The sequence below is a fragment of the Eretmochelys imbricata genome, chromosome 3 (assembly GCF_965152235.1).
Source record: "Eretmochelys imbricata isolate rEreImb1 chromosome 3, rEreImb1.hap1, whole genome shotgun sequence".
NCBI lineage: Eukaryota > Metazoa > Chordata > Testudines > Cheloniidae > Eretmochelys > Eretmochelys imbricata.
In genome coordinates this window covers 167,934,775-167,958,798 of record NC_135574.1, presented here as the reverse complement: position 1 = coordinate 167,958,798, position 24,024 = coordinate 167,934,775, and the positions used below count along the sequence as shown (strand labels likewise).

General features: G+C 44.2%; 1 protein-coding gene across 1 annotated transcript in view; it reads left to right on the top strand.

Annotated features, from left to right (window-relative positions):
- The window catches only part of HHAT (hedgehog acyltransferase), a 216,953-nt gene that overhangs the window by 172,165 nt on the left and 20,764 nt on the right, over window positions 1–24,024 (top strand). The window lies entirely within an intron of this gene.

The window sequence follows — 24,024 nt, the reverse complement described above, 5'->3', positions numbered from 1 at the left end:
ACTGCTCGGCGTTCCAGCGCTGCTCAGAATCCTGGCGCCAATCAGACCTGCGGCGATCAGACTTGCAGCACCAGTTGCACTCGTGGTGCCAGTCTGACTTGTGGCACTTCTCCAGGTCCCTCCAGCACTACTGTTTGCGGCTTCAACTGCTGTCACGCACCAGGTCCCGGTCCTGGAGCAGTCCATCTCAGCATCATTCAGGATCAACATGGAGACCGCACTTGCGGTACCGCTCCTGGTCACAGTACTGTTCTAGGTCACGGCATTACTATCCAGCGTCGCGGCACTGCTCCCCAGACTTGGGCACTCGGCACCGCCCTGGCTCTCACAGTCTAGTCTGCGTCTTCGGGCTCAGAGACAGGGTTTAAAGTTTTCGAGTGGGCCCGATGCAAGCTGGCAAGGGGCAAACCAGACATGAGCGTGGCACCATGGCCTGCACAGTGGCAGGGGCCAGAGCAGTGGCCATTTTGGTCCCCTGGGGCGTACCACTAGGCCCAGGGCACCCATTCCAGGGGTTCCCATTTGGTGGCAGCTGAGGTGAGAGTCCTGGAGGCAGCGGCCAGCCATTCCACACTGAGAGGTGTGGAGGAGTTACCTGCCCTATCTCCTCCCCCGGAACCAACCCCTGTTCCTGAGCCTGAGCCTGACCCTGGGGTGGTTGACCCTGGACTAGAGGCAGGACAGCAGGTACCAGAGGACCCAGAAGGCCAGGAGGACCCAGTTCCCCCTCTGGCCTCCTCGTCTTCCTCCCCAGACGAGGTTGTGGTGAGCACCTCCATCTCTAGGCCTCCCCCTATAGCCGTGCTCACCAGGAACTTCTATGCAGGGTGGCACGAAATATGAGCCTGCAGGCCAAGGAGGTGGTAGAGTCCGAGGACCCTGTGGTAGCTATTCTGGCATCGGTGGGATCATCTAGGGTCACTCTACCACTCATCAAAACTATCCAGGCCAATACAGAGACCATTTATCAGTCGCCGGCCTCCATCCCTCCCACAACCAAGGGGGGGGGGGCAGAGGAAATATTCCATTCCCTCTAAAGGATACAACTACCTATTCACACACCCACAGCCCTCTTCCTTGGTGGTGGCTGCAGTGAATGAAAAGGAGAGGCAGGGACAACAAGCCCCAGTACCTAAGTCCAAGGACGCCAAGCGCCTGGATTTATTCAGATGCAAAGTATACTCCACAAGGGGCTTACAACTCAGGATTGCCAGTCAGCAGGCAATCCTGAGTAAATACAACTTCAACCCCTGGAACTCAATGCTAATGTTTAAGGTTTTCTTACCAGCAGAGTCCAAAGAGGAATTTGGAGCTATAGTGGAGGAGGGCAAGGTCGTGGCACAGACCACTTTACAGGCCTCCCTGGATGCTCTGGACTCGGTGGCGCACACCTTGTCCTCAGGAATTGCCATGAGGCGTAGCTCATGGCTGCAGGTCTCGGGGCTTCCACCCGAGGTTCAACAAGCTATGCAGGATCTGGCTTTCGATGGGGTGGGTCTGTTTGCTGAACAGATGGACTCCAGGCTGCATAGCCTAAAGGATTCCAGGGCTACAATGAAATCCTTGGGTATGCACACCCCGGCGACCCAATGAAAGCCCTTTAAGCCCCAACCACAATAACAGTGGTCATATCCTTCTTGGCCAAGGCAGGATCCCTACAGATGCAGGGGCAGAAATGGCAGGTGCAAGCCCTCCCACTCTCCGTCTGGGCAGGGCGAGGTCCCAACTAAACCTTCGTCGGGCTGAAAGCAGTCATTTTGAAGGTGCGCCCGAGGACGGAGCACCTGTCTCAGCACCGGATCCTTCCCTGTGTTTTCTGAACCATCTATCCCTCTTCTACTCTGCTTGCTCCCAAATAACATCGGACTGCTGGAGAAGTACGATATTCTCTCCAATTCTGCTCCTCCCCTCCCTCCCACCCATTTTTCCCATCCCTCTTCAGGGACCCTTTTCACGAGCAACTCCTTATCCAGGAGGTGCAGTAGCTCCTCGCCATGGGAGCGGTGGAGGAGGTTTCTCAGGAGCTGAGGGGAAAGGGATTCTACTCCTGCTGTTTCCTAATCCCCAAGGCAAAGGGGGATCTCAGACCCGTTCTACACCTCCGAGGACTCAACTAATTCATGGTGAAGTTGAAGTTCCGCGTGGTGTCTCTGAGCACAATTATCTCTTCCCTAGATCCAGGAGACTGGTACGCCGTCCTTGACATGAAAGACGTGTACTTCACAGAGCCATTCGCCTTGCACACAGGCGACTTCTAAGGTTTGTGGTCGACCACAAACACTGTCAGTTCATGGTCCTCCCCATTCGGTCTGTCGACAGTCCCCCCACCCCCGAGTGTTCACCAAGTGCACGTCAGTCGTAGCAACCTTCCTTTGCAGCCAGTTTCTATGTGAGACCTTAACTTGATCCTCTCCAAACTAATGGGGGCTCCCATTTGAACTGCTAGCGACTTGCTCCCTCCTCTGTCTGTCATACAAGGTAGCCTTTCTGGTCGCCATTATCTCAGCCCTCACCTCTGACCCACCTTACACGGTCTTCCACAGGGATAAGGTGCAACTTAGGCCTCACCCGGCCTTTCTTCCTAAGTAATTTTCATATGACTCAAGGCATATACCTGCCCGTTTTCTATCCTAAGCCTCATGCCAGTAACCTCAAGCAGAGGTTGCACTCTCTGGATGTTTAGTGGGTGCTAGCCTTCTACATAGAACTCACTAAGCCGTTCAGAAAGTCAAACCAGCTATTAGTAGCGGTGTCTGACCACATTAAAGGACTCCCCGTATCATCACAAAGGATATCTTCCTGGATCACTTTCTGCATCCTCATGTGCTACGAGTTAGCCAAAATCCCAGCCCCAAAACTTACTGCACACTCCACAAGGGCACAAGCTCCGATCCAAGAAATCTGCAGGGCAGCGACTTGGTCCTCGATGCATGTGTCCATCTCTCATTACGCCATCGTCCAGCATGCTAGAGATGATGCAGTTTTCGGCAGAGCGGTGCTCCAATCAGCGGTTCCATAACTCTGACCCCACTGCCTTGGAACGGCTTGGGAGTCATCTAATTGGGATTGATATGAGCAATCACTCGAAGAGAGAACCGTTACTCACCTTCTCGTAACTGTTGTTTTTTGAGATGTGTTGGTCATGTCCATTCCAAACGCACCCGCCTTCCCCTTTGTCGACGTAACCAGCAAGAAGGAACTGAGGAGGCACTGGGTCGGCAGGGTCATATATAGAGCGCTCTGGAGGCACTACTCCAGGGGGCTCCACAGCCGACCCGACGGGTGCTGCTAGGAGAAAAACTTTCAGAGGACTGTTCCTGCGCTGTGCGCACACTCCTAATTGGAATGGATATGAGCAACATATCTCGAAGAACAACAGTTGTGAGAAGGCGAGTAACCATTCTTTTCCCTTGTCTCCCTTTTTCTCCTACCCTCTCCTTTCCATTTTCTCTTCCTCTTCTCTGCTTTTCCTTCCCTATCTTGCTACATAGTTTCTTTCGATTATTTCTCTGTCTCTGTGTTCTTCCAGGCTAATTTTCAGATATTTTTTTCTTCCTTTAAGTTTAAATTCATTCTCACTAATACCCTTGGAAACCGCCCCACCCCCCAGCTGTTTTTACTGTAAGTGATTTCTCTCTTCTTTCTTCCCCAATAAAAATGCTGGTGATGAGTGAGTCAGAGGACAAGGGGCTGGCATAGGGGAAGGCAGGGCGCTGCCTTCAGAGCTGGGTGCCCGGCTCTGGCTGAGAGCCACCACTCTCTGGCTGCCCAGCTCTGAAGTCAGTGCAGAAGTAAGGATGGCAATACTATGACACCTCTAAAATAATCTTGTGACCCCTCTGCAACTCCCTTTTAGGTCAGGACCCCAATTTAAGAAACGCTGGTCTCCCCTGTGAAATCTGTATAGTACAAGGTAAAAGCACACAAGATCAGATTTCATGGTCCATGATGCATTTTTCATGGCCCTGAATTTGGTAGGGCCCTATGAATCTGTGAGGGTGTTACCCTCTAAATATGGGTGAGTTGGCAGCCTGTGACTTACTGAGTCAGCAAGGGATGTTCCTCAGCAGATTGATCACTGTGGGAGACTGACTGGCTATACCAGCCAGAGGGATCTCCTGACTGACAGTCACAATGGCCTCCCCTATTCCTATGGCAGCTGGGAAGACACAAGCCCCATACATTTAGCACTAGAGCTGGTCGTGAAATGATTTTTTAACCTCTGTAAAATTTTCAGTGAAAACAAAACCAAATAAATATTTTTGTCAACCCCCTGCCCCCATAAGGGGGTGTCCTAACTGTAAGGTAAATCCATCCCCTCTTCTTTATAGGGTGTATTACAAATGAATTATGATGTTTCATTTTTTTTCTAACTCCTGTTATGGATATCAGTGCTTTTATATGTATAGGTAGATTACCTGTCACAGAAACGTATGTTCTTATTGCCCTATAAAACTTACCTTATAGCTTCGTTTTATACAGACTAACTGAATGTCTCAGGTAAATACTAGAAACCTTGTATAGCTAGTATTACTTGTTCGCTTTTGTCTGTTGTTCTTTTATCTGAAAGCCTCAGTAAAATATGTTTAAAAACATAAATAGCTGATTTAGTGTAAAAGATGAAACTACTAGAACTGCATTATATTCTTAATGTAATTTTCAGATTCTATAAATTGAGTTGTAGCATAGGGTTTGCGAACATAAATTAGCAGTTATGCAGTATGAATATTTCTGCATTGTGATTTATAATTTATAAAATTAGTGCATGACCTCTGCTGTACTTCAGCTGCATGATAAGCTATTGTCATAGTTAATTAATGTGACATATGTTTGTCACATTTGATGGGTGTCATGTCTTGGGAAAACACAGCTCATTCTTTTATGTTGCAGCTTAGATTTTAATTGGTGCAAACATGATCTTCCCCTTTCCATCATACAGAAAGTGAAGACTTTTAGCAGTTCTTGCTCAGGTAATCTCTCATTGATGCTAAAATTTGGCTCAGGATAACTAATATATATGGACAGGTTTCAGAGTAGCAGCCGTGTTCGTCTGTATTCGCAAAAAGAAAAGGAGTACTTGTGGCACCTTAGAGACTAACCAGTTTATTTGAGCTTAAGCTTTTGTGAGCTATGAAGTGAGCTGTAGCTCGTGAAAGCTTATGCTCAAATAAATTGGTTAGTCTCTAAGGTGCCACAAATATATATGGAATTATTTCAGGACTTATTTATTTGTCTAAACAGGAAAGTTATACTGGTATATTTATACTGATGTAGTTAAACTGATATAAACCCCTGTGTGGACAATTATTCTGGAATAAGAGTGGCTTTTTTGGGGGTTAGCTGAAACACCTGTGTGACGGGGCCTGCAGGGTGCAACCTTGACTATGGGACCACTGAGCCCTCCGTCCTACTAACCTGGGGTATCCCTCTCTCACTCTGTGATGCCGTGTCAAGCCACAAACCTCTGGCAGGTGCTGCACTTACACAGACATCCACAGGCAAGGACACACCCCACTGAGTTACATAAATCCTTTCCCTAGCAGCTCATGAACTAACAATAGAGAGGCTCCAGCCAATTCCCCCCAGCTCCCCATCCTTGCACCCAGAACTGTACCGTCTTGCACTGGTCAGAAGCCTGGCCAGCGTAAGTTCTTTACCCAGTCCTCCTCTCCCTCAATGTGGATTGGACACACATTAGCTGAGCTGAGATTTCCCAAGCACTTCAACCAACACACACTGTTTTAGATAAAATATAAAACAGGTTTATTAACTACATAAAGATAAATTTTAAGTGATTATAAGTAGCAGGCACAGAAATCAGAGTTGGTTACTTAAGAAACAAAAATATATTTGCAGTCTGAGTTTACAAACTAAACAGGATTTGAATCAAGCAATGTCTTACCCTGACAGATGGTACAAACAGGTCACAGATCCTCAATACACGGGCTGGGACTGCCTTCCAGCCTGGGACCATCCATCCCAAGTTCAAAGTTTTTGTCCTCCAGATGTGTTTCCAGGTGTTGAGTTGTGGGGGGGGGGCAGTGATGATGTCACTTCTTCTCTTTTATAGTTTCTTCCAGCTTGCTCGAAAGATCTTCGCAGTGAGGTAGGTTAGTCCACATTGGTCAGGCAGTCTCCACTGTCTACATCAGGGGTTCTCAACCTTTTTCTTTCAGAGGCCCCCAACAACATGCTAAAAAAATTCCAGGTCCCAGCATGGGAGGGGGAGGACTCGGGGCTCTGTGCCAGGGGTGGGCGGGGCTCAGGCATAGTTGTAGTTTGACTTTTTTATTTAGGGTGGGCAAGGGTCGGCGGGGCTCAGGTCAGCTCTGCACAGTGGGGTCTGTGGAGGGAGCACCACCTCCACCCCCTGACTCACCTCAGCAGGCCACCTACTTTGTGGGTTGTGGGGGGAGGGCGGGGGGTGCCACCAAAAATTGTAACTCAGAGGTGTGGGGCTCAGCTCAAAAAGTTTGAAAACAGCTCAGGGTGCAGAGAGAGGGCAGCTATGGGCTACGTGTGGGCACGGTGTATCTCAGGGTGCAGGGACGGGGGTAGCTAGGGGCTGTGTGCTGGCAGCGGGGTAGCTCAGTGCAGGGAGGGGGGTAGCTAGATGTTGTGTGCAGGCTGGGCGATAGCTAGGGGCTGTGTGCGGGCAGTGGGGTAGCTCAGGGTGCAGGGAGGGGATAGCTAGGTACTGTGTGTGGGAAGGGGGGTATCTCAGGGTTCAGGGAGGGGGGAATTTAGGGGCTGTGTGTCGGGAGGGCTCCCCTCCTCTGTCAGCCATGAAGCTGGGTCCCCCCCGCCCAGGTGGCTCTTACCAGCTGCGTGAACAAAGGGAGCTGGGAGCTGAAGAGAAGCTTCAACCCCCTGCACCAGCAGCAGCAGGAGAGGAGGGAACACAGCGGCTGCCTGCTCAATGACACCAGCCAGAGCAGCAGCTGTCCCGCACTGCCGGTCTCTGACTGTCCCGCCTCCGACCTGGCCAGGGGGTGGGGAGAAAAGGAGGTGGAGGAGTGTGTGTGTGTGTGCACGTGTATGTAGCTGCCCCAGGACTGCCCTTCTCTTGCAGTGTAGTTTCGAGGGCGGCAACACCCCTGTTCCTCCCAACTCTGCCCATGGGCTCAGGGCTTCTGCCCTGTGGGGAGCACTGGGGCTCGGGGTTCTGAGATTCAGCCCCGCTGCTCCCAGCTTCCGCCCAGCAGGGGGCACCAGGGATTGGGGCTTCAACCCCACGGGTCCTGGCTTCAGCACCACGGAGGTGCTGGGGCTCGGGCTCTGGGCTTTAGCCATGGGGCCTCAGGGCTGGGAGGCCCGTGGGCCCTCTGTTGCGTACCGCTGGTCTACATGTTCTTTCTGAGAAATCGGCATTGTATACATTTCCTGCTATAGTGGATTCTTTCCTTGATGGGTGTTGATGAGCCATTAACCGTTGTCTGGCTACTCCATTGTAACTGAAAGGCTGTTTGTGGGTGTTCCCAACCTCACAACCCATGTAACAAAACTTCAAAACTTCATAACTTCACATACAATGGTAGCACATACAATCCAAGAGGATATTAATGTTCAAGAGATCAAGACTTTAAAAACGATACTTCACAAGGCATACTTTGTTTAAAAAAAATCATAATTATATGACGGTGGTGAATATGCGGGTTTCAGGGTGCTGCTTTGAGGTATGGAGTGTCACAACGTTTCAAAGTGTTCTAAGCTAATCCAATAAAAAAGAGTGTCCACACAGGGAGTTATACCATATGAATGCATTGGTATAAATTCACATCTTAACTAAAACCAGTATAACTTTTTCCGTATAGACAAGCCCTACATAGGATGTCTCTTCTAGTTCTGCCCATTTCCTCTCCTAGCAAAGGGGTATGAGTTCAAAATAAAATGTGGTGGTACTTTTCAACATGGGAGATGGAGGTGGAGGCCAATTCTGAGGCTTTTATCTTAGTCTTGTCTATGTGTCAGTCGATCAAGAGCTATTCAGATTTCATTTAGTGAAGGAGTGTTTTATACATGTTCTGTTACTGCTCAGGACACTTGAAGCCATGCACCTTTATGCTACCATGTTGTCAGATCTCACATGCTAAATCAATTCTGAGATGGAAGACTCTCAAAGAGCATCTAAATACTACAGGAAGTTGTTTTAGCCATTTATTAGGAAGCAGTCTTTATTCTGAATCAGTCATCTTCCAATACCCCACCTTTGTATAAGGGAACACTATTTTGCTGGAGGTGTGGTCTTTGGTGTGAAAAGTGAAACCAGAATCCTAATGACTTGTGATCTCTTGACACTCTTAATAAGAATAAGGTTATATTTTGCCCTATATCTGTAGTTTAAATTGGGTTAGTGTATTCTTCACTTTCTATGCTGAATGCAAGCTTAGTGGTGCTGGGCTCTGCTAAATACTTTCAGTGTCTAACCTCAGAAATGGCTTTTCAATACTAAGTAGTGATCTGTGTAATTTGGTTCATTTGCGGAGTACTCTGGGATTTTTCAAGATGAGAGGCACTGCATATAGGGTAAGCCATTAAAAAGTGAATATTTGCCAGTCATTACATCAGAATTATTGCAGATATCTCTTATCCTGTGGTAATCTGAAATCTTATTATGTGATAACCGTTGGCAAAGGTTGAGTCATAGATCTAAAAGCCAGAAGGGACCATTATAACAATCTAGTCTGACCTCCTGTATAACAAAGGCCATACTATTTCACTGAGGAATTCCTGCATCAAGCCTTTAAATTCTGTTTGAACTAGAACATATCTTTTAGAAAGACAGTCAGTGATTGATTTAAAGGTTATAAGTGATGGAGAATCCACCACATCCCTTGCTAAGATATTCCAATGGTTAATCACCCTCACTTAAAATTTTCATTAATGGTGACCACTATATAGATGTAAAATTTATCATCCTTCTCCTTATCCCCTATATTGGTCTGCTATCATGAAAGACTTCATCGTAAGTCCATCCACTTTCAAATCAAGGCAGACTGGAAGGATGATGCCCTACACCCTGCTTCTAAGTCAGTTAGAAGGGTCACAGTAGAGAAAAGGGGTAAAACATAGAATGAAGGGAAAAGACCAGTGCAGAGGAGAGACATACCCTTTTATTTTTTTAAAAAAAAAGGTTATTAGGTTAATAGAAAGTGTAAATGCAAAATGATGCACTAAATAACCAAATTTTTTAAAAGGTGCATACTCATTTATTTTATCAGCTGAAAACGTTCTCCAACTTGCTAACAAAAAGCCCAGTATAACAAGGATAAAATGTAGGCTTCAGCCCTGCTGAGCATCACAGATTTGGCTTCCGTACCCACGCATTCTATTCAGCAAGAATCTTGATGGCACCATGGGAACTTTCTGTGTCCAAATATATGTCACAATCTTCTGAGAGCTGCTGAAGCTGGAGATTGACCCACTTATGGAACACTAATCCTGACTTCTCAGAGCCAAAAATGTGTTTAAGGAGGTTATTTGTAGGCACTGTTAAAGTTAACTGAGCTTGGAACTGAACTAGCATGCAAGCAGAGATAAAAGCCACTGGGTCAAATCCATCTGTGCTTAGATATGGCAGTGGCAAAAGACAGGGTGAATATCCTGGGATGGAAGAAGTGTCTTAAATGCTTAAGCCCAGTATTTCTTCCCAGATCTCAATAGGTAAAAACCACTTTAAAAAAATCTAGAAAGAGGTACATTTGTGATTGTGTGTGACATAGGCAAGAATTAGGAGTAAGTGAACATTCTCATTCAAACCTGCTTTAAGGCTATGTATCAAATTGTTCTAATGCAGGTGGTGGAGATACTATCATGCAGATATTATGAAATGTTTAGTGTCACAGTGGATCAACAAAGACTGTATTTGCTCCTAGGATACCTGCCTGCTAATAGCTAGAGATCCAGAGTTAAGGAGTATAAATTTTTACATTCAGAGTCCCTGCCAGGGTTCAACTCTGCTGAATAATTTTTGATGGATAGTTTCATTATTACCCTAATTAATATTAGCAGCAGCAGGGTTAGTTCTAGTATTAATGTGTATTTTGATATGTGCTATTGTTAAACCCTTAGGGCCAAAATCAGACCTATTGTAAGTAGCAGTTATGGAATAATTACTAAAGTGGTTTTGCTTGCCTACAATAGCTCTGAATTTGGCCCTAAGTCTTGAGGGTTCATTTTTAAATGTGGTACAGAACTGCTGTTGGTCTTATACCGGCTTTGTAGAACCCCTAAGAAGTCAAGAACACAAGTCTAAATATATTAGTATGATTTTTCACCCCCAAACGGGGAACGTTTAAACATACAGTTAAGGTCAAATTTAAATTCTTTTGATCTGTGGATGTATGTCTGATGTTTTCACATGCAAAAGGTTTCTTACAGATGCAAATACTGGGTGAGCAAACTTAGAGGTTGCCTCTTAAAGTTTTGTTTTTGTTGGTACAAGCTGTTGTTAAGCTATGTAGGAAAAGCAAATGCTCTTAATAAACAAAGAAAAAAAATGAGGAGTAGCAGCAATTGCAAGTACAAATAATGTCGTATGGTTACTGAATGCCTAATGTTCCAAGGGATTTGGTTTGGAAGAATCCGTTCTGCAATGTGGTATGTGAAACAAATCGCATTCATTAGCTCCATGACTAATCATGTCATGACTCTGCAAGGTTACTCAAGGAGTCTATCAAACATGCTGATAGACCTCAAGAAGAGCTATACATTCCTGCACTGTTTTCTTTTTCACCATCTTCACATTTGAGATGTTTAGTGCAAAAGGCAAAAAAAACCCAAAAAACAAAAACCAGCAATGCTATCAGAGCTATTCATGCTCACTTTGAGCATTAGGTACCTACAGTTGTTACTGAGGAACATTCACTGATTTTAAGGAAGCGTAATGCAACCTGAAAACAGGGCATTTCCAAATCTAAGCTATTCTTATGCTTATTGCAAACATCACTGAAGTATATGGGAACAGTTTGCATAGATCAGAATAGCATCAAATAAAATCTTCCCTGAATATAGACCATATGCTTTGTGATTCTCCACAGCAACCAAAAATTTTTCTGATAATATCTTTGGTGGTGGATAGCAGCTTGTAGATTAAGTATCTGGGCTAGAGATAAGCAAATAATTCACAGCAAATTATTCAGTAAATTTTGCCTTTCTGTTTGCAGATTGTCTGTGAATGGATCACAAAATTCTCAAATGTGCAGTATTCATTATTCAAAATTAATTACTTTCTTCATCAAATAAAACTTTGTCTGACAATCATTTTCAAATTGGAGATAATTACAATTCAGAGTTTTGTTTCTCATCTCATTGGATGATTTCTGTAACTAATTGACACAATGCTACTCGTGAGGTTTGTTGTATTGGTTCGTTATATAAGTCATCCAGTTAAGGAAAAGAAACAGTATCCTATGGCTTATGTAACTGCCAAGAGATGTTGAATTTTAGACTCTAGATTTGATTGTAAGCTTTTGGGGTCAAGGATTGTCATTTCACATTAGTCTGTTCAGTGCCTAGCTCTGACTTGGTTGAAGCTTCTAAGTGCTCCTCCATTATAAATAATAATAATTAATAAAATGCACAGTTCATAACGGCCAATTCAGCTTTCAAACATACATTTCAAAATTCACTTGTGCCAGATAGTTGAGCATTCAGGTTTAAAATGGACTTCTCACAAGTAAAGCTCAAGTATTGAAATGTTCACAGACAGCAAACGAGAGGTTCACAAATAAGGTTTAATCAAAATACATTTTCAATTTCAAACAAATACTCACAAATATATGTTTCTACTATTCATTCAACTATAGTAAGTACATTCCAAGGCCTGCATGTGAGTAAAATCCTGGACAAGTACATGCCCTGTATGTTTTGATGTACAGCCCCAATTCAGGAAAGCATTTAAGCATGAGCTGAAGCCCATCCCAGTTTAGCACATCACTTAAGCACATATTTAACTTTGGGCACATGTTTCAGTCCCAGTGAAGTCAATGAGAATTAAACACATGACTAAAATTAAGCACGTACTTAAGTGCTGTGCTGAATAGGGATAGACTACTGAATTGGGGCCTATAAGGATAAAACCAGTCAAGTGTCCTGTAGGAGTTGAAAATGTTCTTCATAACTATTCCTGGAGTCATCCAAACAAAAATTTGTTTACAGTTGTTGTTAAACAGTGCTTGAAAAAAGCAAGATGTATTCTAAGAGGATGAGTTTATTATTGTGGTGTCTTTATTTTTTTATATTGCCACTTTTAACAGACTAAAGAAATGACTATTGGTTTTGAAACTTTTTCTCCATAAATAAATGTCACTTTTAAATACCTCAGTAATTACGTTTGTGTTTGTGTTACTGCAGGGATTTGAAGGGACATTTACATATTTTATCTAATTCACTAATGTTCGCCTAGTGAGTTAAAATTATGATATCCTGTGTAAATGGAGCGGCTTGTCTGTTGTAGATAAGCTGTCTTAAGCTGTTCAGGCTTGTACTAAAAGAAGGGTGCCCAGTTTCTTGGAAGAGACAACTATACAATCCTGTGTGTAATGAGCAAAGTATAAAGTCCAATTTTAAATACTAATATTAAATCGGGTCAGAAGCCAGGAAAAGTAATGTAAAGACAGATATAATCCCTTGTGTGAGGGGGGAAGCACGCGTTCAGGACAATGTCAGTGTTGTCTGTGGCCTTGGCTACACTTGTGAGTTACAGCTCAATAAAGCCGCCCAGAGCGCTGTACCTCACTCCCCGTCCACACTGGCAAGGCACGTACAGCGCTGTGTCTCCGCGGCTACAGCACTGCCGGTACTTCACCTCCCCCAGAGGAATAAAGTTTGTTGCGCCGCTGCTGATGCACTGCAGCACCAGTGTGGCCACCCAATGCGCTCTGATTGGCCTCCAGAAGTATTTGGAAGTATCCCACGATGCCTGTTCTAGTAATCTGGTAATCAGTTCGAACTCTACTGCCCTGGCCTCAGATTGCCCTGACCAGCTGTCAGACCCGCCCTTTAAATTCTCTGGGAATTTTGAAAATCGCCTTCCTGTTTGCTCAGCCAGGTGTGGAGTGCTCTCAGCAAATCTTTCCCGGTGACCATGCGTCCACGTGCCAGGGGAGCCCCAGTATGGAGCAATGGAGAATTGTTGGATCTCATCAGTGTTTGGGGGGAGGAAGCTGTCCAGTCCCAGCTGCGCTCCAGCCGTAGGAATTACGATACCTTCTGGCAGATATCAAGGGGCATGAGGGAAAGGGGCCATGACCAGGAGGCACTGCAGTGCCGGATTAAAGTGAAGGAGCTGCGGAGTGCCTACTGCAAAGCCCGCAAGGCAAACAGCCACTCGGGTGCTCCCCCAGCGACCTGCTGATTCTACAAAGAGCTGGATGCGATACTTGGGGGTGACCCCACCTCCACTCCGAGCACCACCATGGACACTTCAGAGCGGGAGGAGGAGGAGGAAAGTGGGAGTGAGGGTGCTGGGGTGAGGGGAGACACCCCGGAATCCCTGGAGGCATGCAGCCAGGAGCTCTTCTCAAGCCAGGAGGAAGGTAGCCAGTCGCAGTGGCTGGTACTTGGTGGAGGACAAACAGAAGAGCAGGTTCCCGGTAAGCGGCTTTTTTTTCGGGAAGGAATTTTTTCGGTGCGGGCTCTTTGGGCAAGGAGGGTTAGGGCTGCATGCATGCCTAGATGTGGAATAGCACATTGATGTGGTCTATCACATCGTGGTAATCGGCCTCGGTAATCTCTTCGGAAGTCTCATCCAGATGTGGGCAATGCGCTTGCGCAGGTTTATTGGGAGAACCACTATGTTCCTTGTCCCAGTAAGGCTAATGTGTCCCCACCACTGTGCCGCGAGGGGCAGGGGGACGATTGCTGCACACAGGCAAGCTGCATATGGGCCAGGCGGAAGCTGCATTGCATTAGAAGACCCTCCCTTGCTTCCCAGGTCAGCCTCAGCAGCGAGATATCTTCCAGGATGGACTCCTGTGGAAAATGTTGGGACAGTGTTCAGTGCAGGTGCCCCTGCAGCTGTTGGCTCTCCCCAAGGCACAGAAACCCAGAGGACAGTACAGCTGTGAAACAATCAGTCCCCCTTGACACTGTGCTTACTCACCATTTTGGTGCTCCCGTGGATTATCTGCGCTCTCTTTGGGATGGGAAAATTATGCTTTTGTGTAGACCGTGTGTGCCCTCCTTAAGTTCGAGGGAATCATTACTCTGTCTGGTATAAACAATGCTGCCTCTGTTAAGTGTTGCATTTTCCCTTTACAGATGCAATCTTGAGATCTCAGCAGTCCATGTTAGCTCTGACCGAGAGACTGCAAAGACTCAGGAGGAGGCCACGAAAAAGCAAAGAAGACATGCTGCAAGAAGTGATGCAGCAATCTCTTAAAGAGAATCAAAAAGTGCAGGAGTGGAGGGAGAGCAAAAGCAGGATCCGCCAGGAAAATGCAGTGCACTGGCGGCAAACCATGTAGCTCCGGCACCAAACCACCAATTGGCTGATAAGCACAATGGAGCTCCAAGCAGACTCTATCCAGGCGCTTGTAGCCATGCAGGCGGAACACTACCGCGCGTGTGCCCCCATCCCCCCCGCAGCCATTGTCCCAAAACTCTTTCCCTTGTGCCCCCATGTCACCTCCAACCCACTTTCCCCAACATCCGGGTTCTTATTGCCAGCAGCTGCCTCCAACACCTGTAGCTTCACCAGCCAGCCCTGAAAACTATGACTCATACCCACTACACTCAACCCCCATCCTGAATTATAGCCATCCTGAAGTGCAGCACTCATTGCACAGCACTCCAGACAGGAAGGCTGAGTATGAGAACAGGACATATGCAAATCTATGATTGAACCATTCCCCTCCCCACCCCACCCCCTTGCCCTTTCTGTTTCCCAAGCAGTTGTTTCTTTTCAATAAATGAATTTTCTTTTCAATAAATGGATTTTTTGGCTTTGAAAACATTCTTTATTATTGTATAAAGTAAAAGATACCTTAGCCCAGGAAAGAAACATGCACTGCAAGTCAGCTTAGCAAACACAGATTCCGACTAACATTGGAACCACTGCACTTCACTCCTGTGCAGGGCACCAGACATTACTGGTGGTTTTCAGCCTGAAATTGCTCCCTCAAGGCATCCCTAATCCTTGCAGCCCTGCGCTGGGCCCCTCTAATAGCCCTGCTCTCTGGCTGTGCAAATTCAGCCTCCAGGTGTTGAACCTCAGAGGTCCATGACTGAGTGAAGATTTCGCCCTTCCCTTCACAAATATTATGGAGGGTACAGCATGCAGATATAACCGCAGGGATGCTGTGTTCGGCCAAGTCCAGCTTCCCATATAGAGATCGCCAGCGGCCCTTTAAACAGCCAAAAGCACACTCCACAGTCATTCGGTACTGGTTCAGCCTGTAGTGGAACCATTCCTTGCTGCTGTCAAGGCTCCCTGTGTAGGGTTTCATGAGCCACAGCATTAATGGGTAAGCAGGGTCTCAAAGGATCACAATGGGCATTTCGACTTCCCCTACTGTGATCTTCCGCTCTGGGAAAAAAGTCCCAGCCTGCAGCTTCCTGAACAGGGCAGTGTTCTGAAAGACACATGCGTCATGCACCTTTCCTGGCCAGCCTGCGTTAATGTCAATGAAACGCCCACAGTGATCCACAAGTGCCTGGAGAGCCACAGAGAAATACCCCTTCTGATTAACGTACTCGGAGGCTAGGTGGGGTGGTGCCAGAATAGGAATATGCATCCCATCTATCGCCCCTCCACAGTTAGGGAAACCCATTTGTGCAAAGCCATCCACAATGTCTTGCACGTTACACAGAGTCATGGTTCTTCTGAGCAGGATGCGATTAATGGCCCTGCAAACTTGCATCAACATGAGTCCAATGGTCTACTTTCCCACTCCAAATTGGTTCGCAACCGATTGGTAGCTGTCTGGAGTTGCCAGCTTCCAGATTGCAATAGCCGCCAGCTTCCAGATTGCAATAGCCACCCGCTTCTCCATTGTCAGGGCAACTCTCAATCTTGTGTCCTTGCTCCATAAGGTGTGGGCGAGCTCCTCACACAGTCCCATGAAAGTGGCTTTTCTCATCCAAAAGTTCTGCAGCCACTGGTCGTCATCCCAGACTTGCATGACGATGTGATCCCACCACTCAGTGCTTGTTTCCTGAGCCCCAAAGCGGTGTTCCACGGTGGTGAGCATGTCCACGAATACCACAAGCAATCTCGTGTTCTACGCATTATGCGACTCGATATCATGGGAAGAGGTGCTCTGTGGGATACCTGCCCATAATGCACCACTCCCAAGGCCGCTACAAGTGCTGCAAATGTGGCCACAACAGTGCGCTGGCAGCTGCCAATGTGGACAGACTGCAATGCTTTCCCTATTCAGCTGTACGAAAGCAGGTTTAACTCACAGCGCTGTACATCTGCAAGTGTAGCCCAGGCCTGTGTTTTTCTTCAGCTAACAATAACGGTAATGATACTTAGTACTTGTATTACAACGTTAACATTGGTTCAGTATTCAGTTGCTGGATTTAAAAAAAACTGTGGAAGTTTCTACTCTTTTGAGAAACTGAAATGATTCTGAATGATCTAATCCAGTTGCTTAAGTAGGTTTTGTCGATGTTCTAACATGCATATTTTCAACTTTGAATAGTAATTCCTTGGCCCTTTGGTCAGAATGTGGTTTACCAGTGAGAAAAACTCAAGGGAGAGCTTTCTGCTTTTCCATGCAAGCCCAGTTCTCTGCATGTGTTGCTAATGGAGCCTTTGGCCTGGCAAGTCGGCTGTTTGCTTATCATATAGTATCCACTAAGGATTGTTTTGCAGCCCATAGGGTTGCTGCAGGTTGTTTGAACTATTGCAGAACCACACTTTAAGATGTGTCTGCATCCTTCTCCTTGCATACATATGGTAAACATCTACTCCAGTTACAAACCATTAACACACCGTGTCTGGAATGTGTTCTTCTGAGCTACATTGATTTGTCATATAGACCTGGAAGTGCAGTGGCTGATATTAAAAAGTTAGTATTTGCTAATAGTCACCAAACAGTGGTTTCTGAGCTGCCAGTTACCCCCTCCTTAGAATAGGAAATAATTATAGGCACTCTGTGATAATTGTTGGCAAGTGTTAACTTTTTAATGAATATATTTGGATATTAGAGTAAAATGTAACATTTGTGGAAAATAAAGTAACAATCTGGGGCTGTGATATTATTCCTATGGTACAGTACTTCAACATAGAATGATATTCAAGATTGTACCACTTTGGTTGTCACCTCAGTAAAACAGAAGGCTGACATGCTGCAGTACGTTGGTACATATGCATGTATAAACACTGGAGTGTACACACACATTCACATATGTGAAGAAGTACTGATACATTTGGAATAAAATTAATACAGGTGTGTGGAACTGGACTCAGAATTCCTGATCACAAAACCAGAAGTGATGGTCAACCTCCTGCAGCTGATCAGTAGCATCTCCTAACCATCATTGGCCCCTTCTATTTTGTGTTAGATATCAAGAAGGGCTATTGAATGGATTCTAGTAAGGAAGAAACATTGGTCAGAATGGAAGACAGGTGAAAAGTGAATAAAACCACATCCTTAGAACATAAAATTGCTGTAGTCATTGCCTCTTGATTAACAGCAAGAGCCTAAAGAAGAATTAAGAAAAAACAATAACAACAATAAAAAACAATTACATTTTATTCATGAAAACTGCAACAATTATATCTTTCCCAGAAACCTTAATGATTAGTAAACTGAAGAGTCTAGCATCTTGTTTTACAGTTCTCTGAAGTACTGTACAAAACAGTCTCCCCTTCCTTTATTTTTTAAGCTTTCCAATACCTCTTGTTCAAGTTTCAGATGTATCTGTTTTATCTGAGACCTAACATTGAATTCTAAAATTAAACTCAGCACCAGCTGCTACAGTGAATGCAAAGTTTGCATGTTATGCTACAAGACGGTTTAGATACTGAGAAAAGGTGACAGATTTCAGAGTAACAGCCGTGTTAGTCTGTATTTGCAAAAAGAAAAGGAGTACTTGTGGCACCTTAGAGACTAACCAATTTATTTGAGCATAAGCTTTCGTGAGCTACAGCTCACTTCATCGGATGCATACTGTGGAAAGTGTAGAAGATCTTTTTATACACACAAAGCATGAAAAAATACCTCCTCCCACCCCACTCTCCTGCTGGTAATAGCTTATCTAAAGTGATCACTCTCGTTACAATGACAGGTTTCAGAGTAACAGATGTGTTAGTCTGTATTCACAAAAAGAAAAGGAGTACTTCTGGCACCTTAGAGACTAACCAGTTTATAAATTGGTTAGTCTCTAAGGTGCCACAAGTACTCCTCTCCTTACAATGTGTATGATAATCAAGGTGGGCCATTTCCAGCACAAATCCAGGGTTTAACAAGAACGTCGGGGGGGGGGGGGGGGGGCGGTTAGGAAAAAACAAGGGGAAATAGGTTACCTTGCATAATGACAACTACAACTTACAACTACAATACCCACCTGCGGAAGTGAAGAAACAGATTGATAGAGCCAGAAGAGTTCCCAGAAGTCACCTACTACAGGACAGGCCTAACAAAGAAAATAACAGAACGCCACTAGCCATCACCTTCAGCCCCCAACTAAAACCCCTCCAACGCATTATTAAGGATCTACAACCTATCCTGAAGGATGACCCAACACTCTCACAAATCTTGGGAGACAGGCCAGTCCTTGCCTACAGACAGCCCCCCAACCTGAAGAAAATACTCACCAGCAACCACATACCACACAACAGAACCACTAACCCAGGAACCTATCCTTGCAACAAAGCCCGTTGCCAACTGTGCCCGCATATCTATGCAGGGGACACCATCAAAGGGCCTAATAACATCAGCCACACTATCAGAGGCTCGTTCACCTGCACATCCACCAATGTGATATATGCCATCATGTGCCAGGAACGCCCCTCTGCCATGTACATTGGTCAAACTGGACAGTCTCTACGTAAAAGAATAAATGGACACAAATCAGATGTCAAGAATTATAACATTCATAAACCAGTCGGAGAACACTTCAATCTCTCTGGTCATGCGATTACAAACATGAAAGTTGCTATATTACAACAAAAAAACTTCAAATCCAGACTCCAGCGAGAAACTGTTGAATTGGAATTCATTTGCAAATTGGATACTATTAATTTAGGCTTGAATAGAGACTGGGAGTGGCTAAGTCATTATGCAAGGTAACCTATTTCCCCTTGTTTTTTCCTAACCTCCTCCCCCCTCCTCAGATGTTCTTGTTAAACCCTGGATTTGTGCTGGAAATGGCGCACCTTGATTATCATACACATTGTAAGGAGAGTGGTCACTTTAGATAAGCTATTACCAGCAGGAGAGTGGGTTTGTGTGTGGGAGGTGGGGGGTGAGAAAACCTGGATTTTTGCTGGAAATGGCCCAACTTGATTATCATACACATTGTAAGGAGAGTGATCATTTTAGATAAGCTATTACCAGCAGGAGAGTGGGGTGGGAGGAGGTATTTTTTCATGCTTTGTGTGTATAAAAAGATCTTCTACACTTTCCACAGTATGCATCCGATGAAGTGAGCTGTAGCTCACGAAAGCTTATGCTCAAATAAATTGGTTAGTCTCTAAGGTGCCACAAGTACTCCTTTTCTTTTTGAGAAAAGGTGAGATATTATATAGCTAGGGTATGCTTGCCTAATATCAAACTCTCCTCAACTGAGTTTGACCTAAGGCCAAGTTTCTAGTCTGTGGAAGAGCTATGAAAAAGTGATATGATAGAAAAATGAGCATCTGTTATAGAACTGAAGACAGAAAGCAGGCAATTAAATTCTGGTGGTCTGATCTTGTATTCTTTTTGTGCCCCAAATTCAAGTCTACAGGAAATGTAGGTGCACAGAGAAGGTGGCCCTAGGTTCTCCGTTCTATTTTTTAAATTACTTGCACATGTAGCTTTTTATCTTCCTGCACTGCACTGGCATTGTATTGGATTTCACTCCAGGAACCTCTTGTATCCACTTTTAGGTTGGAGTAAATGCAGTGTAAGTTATTGGCCAGTTACTTTTTCTCTTTCACTTTTTTTTAACTTTTTTCACAACTTAGATGTAAATGGATTTCCTTATCAATTGCGATTAGTTCACAGGCTGAAGCTGATGTGTCACCTCAGTCTCTGCACTAGTTACAATCATTCACTGGCTTACTCCTCCTTACATACTGATTTAAATATGTAGAGAAAAATTAAGAAACTATCTTAATGATCCCCATGCTTATGAATAAGCAAAGTACTTTTGGTCATGAAAAAGCACTTTCATGGTGGTATCTGTTTTACAAGCCACCACTATCCTCATCAAAGCTGCACAAAACAGCTGGAGTAGAGCTGTCAGGACTGGCCATGAGATGAGCTATCTGAATGACCTAATGTGCAAACAGGACCATTCATTGTGAAGTGTAAATACAAATACATAGGTCTAGTGTAATTTATGCATGCTATACGGTGAGTTATGTACATGTTTTTCATGATCTGAACAAACTAAGGTCTAATTCTTTAGCATGTTAGAGGAGATTACACAAGCGATTCAGCCTGCATAAAAGAGAGGCAGACAAAATGGCAGAGGCAGCTTGGGAGGAGTCCTACAGCAATCAGCGGCATGTACTGCTTGTTGTAACAGCTGCTTAAAAATGCTTGGGTAGAGGCCTTGTCATGCCGCCTACCTGGAAGTCAGTGGTTTACTACCAGACATGTTGACTAGAAGTCAGAAAGTGCTTTGTCAGCAGTTTTCTTACTCTTGTATAGAAGTGCTAGGGAAGGAAGAGGCTCTGTTCTCTCTTCCTGGTCCCCACACATAGGTAGACAGCATGCAGCTCTGTAGTGACAGGTTAAATGCTACTAAATATAGACACAGTTTTTGGTTCTCATGCAACGTGCAAGGGTGACACAGTATTTTAAAAAGTAATATTGAAAGCTGCATGCAAGGGTTTAGCCACACAACTCCCACTTTAATCAATGGGAATTATAGAGCTAAAATGTCACTTGACTCTGAAAATTCACCGGAGAGTTTTCTAAACAAAATTTAAACTAATGCTGCTAATTAACCAACTGCTGGCATTAAACAGTAAAACTCGGAAAACTGTGCCCATTTTTCTCAGCACAGCAACCTGAATGCTCACTTGGTGCGAGCCATTTGTGGCCTTGTAAACCAATCTGAAATTGAAATAGACATTTTTAAATTAAACCTGGCATTTCTAAGCCTATTGCTGGTAATATCCACCTTGACAAAAATGGATATTATTTGTGCTAACAGTAGCATTAGGAGCTGAGCACAAGAGATTATAAAACAGTTTCCATACTGCTTGAATATCAGGAAGAAGACTTTGTTGTATGGAAATTTTTAATCATTATCTACACATTAAGGGCCAGTCCAGCTCCCAGTGAAGTCAATAGAAAGGCTTCCATTGATGTCAGTGTTTATAGAATTGGATCTTTAATACAAGTCAGGTCCTTGAGCTCCTTATTGGTCTGTAATTCTGGGTTTGTTATAAATTATGTCACACTTCCATAAGATGGTGTAACAGGGTATATGCTCCCTTTTGAGTTCTGAGGGGAACCCTCCTGAGCCAGTAAAACCCTACTTCAGCTTTGCCTGTAAGAATCCCAGCGGGACGAGAATGCTACCTGTGAAGGGAAAGAGGTGGTCTTGGCAAAACAGGGATTGACAGAGAGATCTACTTTGCTGATGCTGGCTTTAGGGCCTAAAGTTGGCATTCTGTGAGCTGGCTGGCTTGGAGTCACCTCTCTCTCCCAGCCTGATGGATGAAGCTGGCTGTTGGTGGTTACAATGGTCCATGTCTGAAAACCAGAAGAGTAGTCCACAGAGGAAACCATAATTAGCAATACTAACTAACAGCAAGGCATGATGGGAAATAAAGGGAGTATATAAACAGTAGCCTTATCACCAAATAGAGAGAGACCAAAGGGCACTCAAGCTGTTCTGACGGTCTGTCCTGGAAAGTGTGGGTAAGAAGAAAAAACCCTTCTTCCGTCTCTTATTTTTGTACTCCTTTGTTTTGTAATGATTTTGATGTGGACACATGTGAAGTGTTTGAAACAGTCAGAGAGTGGCTATATCTTTTGTAGCAGGTTGCAGTAAAGGCCCCGCAGGGGATCTTTCTATTTAGATTCCAAATATATGCCTCTTTGGCCTGCAACAGGTGGCGACATATGGCAGAATACTGCGACAAGGCAATTTAATTACAAATGTGTATTATTCAAAAATAGAATTTACAATTTGTATGTAATGAGAGAAGACAGGACCAGAGCAGAAAATAATAAATACCATATACAGATATAACTGTTATATGACTATTGACAGAAAACACATTTTTATTTATTTTAGAAACACTTTATGAATGTGTTTGAATGCAAAATCAATATAAATGTAATAAGATTTTCTCTGTAGTGAGTGCTCCATATATGCACAAAGGTATATTAATGTTAATAAATTATGTCTAGTGTCATGGTAGCATTTGAAAATCATTGCATAACTTTTTTCATTTATATTACCGTTAATAATTATTATCATTTACCTTACCTCTCATCCAATGATTGGGCCTATGACTTCAAAGATTAAGAGTAAAATGCTATGTTCATCTATCTAATAAGCTTTAAAATTAGCACTTAAACTGTAATGTCTCTGGGCCTAGAATTTCATAAACGAACAGCAAAATTTCCCTGGAGAAGTGCCATAGATTAATTTGCTCAATATAAATCGATTAGTACAGAATATCATCACCCTGAAAGAAGGGTGACTAAATTGAGTTGCCAATGGTATCTGAAAAAAAACAAAAGTAGCTATAATGTATACTTGCCATTAACATACACAAGCAGAAATCATAACTTCCTTGGATGAGAGTCCTCTCTGTCTTTTCATATTTGTGCCTGATCCTGCGAAGTGGGGAGTATAGAGGGATTTACCTTTCTCTAAAGTCAATGGGAGTTGATGGACCTCAGTAATGGAAAGATTTAGTTGTTCCATTTCCTTTCTTTCTTCCTTCTTCAGAAATACAATGTCAAATTTCATGATTATGTTATGTTTGGTATTTTAATACAAAATAAACACGTGGATTGTAAATCCCAGAGTCACATGAATTACAGAAAATGACTTTGTACAAGTTACTTCAAACTCTCTCTCATATATATATAATAGAAATTTTTTTTGATATTTTTAAACAGTATATATATAGAGAGAGAGAGAGAGCGAGCAAGAGAGAATATGTATTTATTTTATTTCGTACGGTACCTGGGCATGATCAAGAGGATTAAATACTAGAGCTAGTTAGAAAAGGTTAAGTATTTTCTATGCAGAGTTTTGAAAAAAAAAATTCACAGAATTTGTTGCCAAAAAATTGATAGACTAGAGCAGTCGTTCCCAAACTTGTTCCGCTGCTTGTGCAGGGAAAGCCCCTGGTGGGCCGGGCCGGTTTGTTTACCTGCTGCGTCCGCAGGTTCGGCCAATCGCGGCTCCCACTGGCCGTGGTTCGCTGCTCCAGGCCAATTGGAGCCGCTGGAAGCAGCGGTCAGTACGTCCCTCGGCCCACACCGCTTCCAGCAGCTCCCATTGGCCTGGAGCAGCGAACTGCAGCCACTGGGAGCCACAATCGGCCAAACCTGCGGTCGCGGCAGGTAAACAAACCAGCCCGGCCCAGCAGGGGCTTTCCCTGCACAAGCAGTGGAACAAGTTTGGGAACCACTGGACTACAGTTTTGTGTAGAGAAAAGGCTATTTTTTGTTTAAAAATATCTAACCAAAATTTCTATTAGTTCTATGAAATACTGATTCATAAAACCATTAAGTATGTGGAAAAATCATCAGATATTGTATAAGTAAAGAATAAGCAAGTTAGTTTTAAGATGTTAAGTATTTAAAATTGTATTGTTTTTGAGAGAATCTTTAATATTATTGTAAATTTATGGTAGGTTGGTTATATGAACTTCCTTCTTACATAAGT